Source organism: Protobothrops mucrosquamatus, unplaced genomic scaffold, assembly GCF_001527695.2.
Source record: "Protobothrops mucrosquamatus isolate PMUCROS unplaced genomic scaffold, P.Mucros_1.0 scaffold3197, whole genome shotgun sequence".
In the NCBI taxonomy this organism is placed as follows: domain Eukaryota; kingdom Metazoa; phylum Chordata; class Lepidosauria; order Squamata; family Viperidae; genus Protobothrops; species Protobothrops mucrosquamatus.
This window is the reverse complement of record NW_015389195.1, coordinates 111056-112529: the sequence shown is the minus strand read 5'-3', so window position 1 is coordinate 112529 and position 1474 is coordinate 111056. Positions and strand designations below refer to the sequence as shown.

Sequence of the window (1474 nt, the reverse complement as noted above, 5' to 3'; positions counted from 1 at the left end):
GCGACGGAGTCAGCTGACTATGCCTGGGAGCCGGCAACCACAGCCACTCAGTCTTGGAAGGGTTGAGCCTGAGTCTGTTTCTCCCCATCCAGACCCATATGGCCTCCAGGCACCGGGCCATCACATCAAGGGCATCATTGGGGTGGCCTGGGGTGGAAATGTACAGCTGAGTATCATCAGCGTACTGATGGAAATCCACCCCGAAGCTACGGATGATCTCACCCAGCGGCTTCACATAAATATTGAACAATAGGGGGGAGAGGACCGACCCTTGTGGCACCCCACAAGTTAGGGGCCTTGGGGTCGACCTCTGTCCCCCTGCCAATACAGACTCCGTGCGGTCGGTGAGGAAGGAGGAGAACCACCGCATAACGGTGCCTCCCACTCCAAACTCCACCAGGCGCCGCAGCATGATACCGTGGTCCACAGTATCAAAAGCTGCTGAGAGGTCCAAAAGAAATAGGACAGAGGAATGACCCCTGTCCCGGGCCCTCCAGAGATCATTCACCAGTGTGACCGATGCTATTTCCGTGCTGTATCCCGGCCTGAAGCCCGACTGGAGCGGGTCTAGATAGACTGTTTCCTCCAGGCGCCGGGGGAATTGCTGCGCAACCACACTCTCAACAACCTTCGCCACAAAGCGAAGGTTGGAGACCGGGCGATAGTTAGCTAATACATCTGGGTCCAGGGAAGGCTTCTTAAGGAGGGGCCTCACCACAGCCTCCTTCAAGGCTACGGGGAAGACACCCTCCCGTAAGGAAGCGTTTATAATTCCCTGGAGCCAGGCTCGTGTACCCTCCCGGGCAGCCAGTACCAGCCAGGAGGGGCACGGATCCAGTAAACATGTGGTTTCATTCAGCCTCCCCAGGATCCTGTCCACGTCCTCGGGGGCCACAGAGTCAAACTCCTCCCATATAACAGTCTCAAGACCTGCTCCCGTCTCCTCCCCCGGGCCACCCAGTCAGAGTCAAGACCTTCTTGAATCCGAGCGACTTTGTCATACAGATATTGAGCAAAATCCTCGGCCCTCCCCTCCAGGGGATCCTCCCCGCCCTCAACTGAAGGAGAGAGCGGGTCACCCTGAAGAGGGTGGCCGGGCGATTATCTGATGACGCAATGAGGGTGGAGTAGTAGTTGGACCTCGCCACCCTCATCGCCACTAGGTAGGATCTAACCTGCATCCTTGCCTGTGCTCGATCGGATTCGGTTCGGCTCGCCCTCCAACTGCTCTCTAGGCGTCTTTTCCGGCGCTTCATCTCTCTCAGCTCCTCGGTGAACCAGGGAGCCAGTTGAGATCTGCGCCGGGTCAGAGGCCGCAAAGGCACGACTCGGTCCAATGCTGCGGCAGCGGCCACATCCCAGGCCGCCGCCAGATTTTCAACCGAATCGTGAACTAGGTCCTCAGGATATGGCCCAAGCTCCGTCAGGAACCTCTCTGGGTCCATCAGGCGCCTGGGGCGGAACCATCTAAGCG

General features: G+C 58.3%; 1 protein-coding gene across 1 annotated transcript in view; it reads right to left on the bottom strand.

Annotated features, from left to right (window-relative positions):
• LOC107297233 (vomeronasal type-2 receptor 26-like) overlaps positions 1–1474 on the bottom strand; it is an 8397-nt gene that overhangs the window by 2754 nt on the left and 4169 nt on the right. The window lies entirely within an intron of this gene.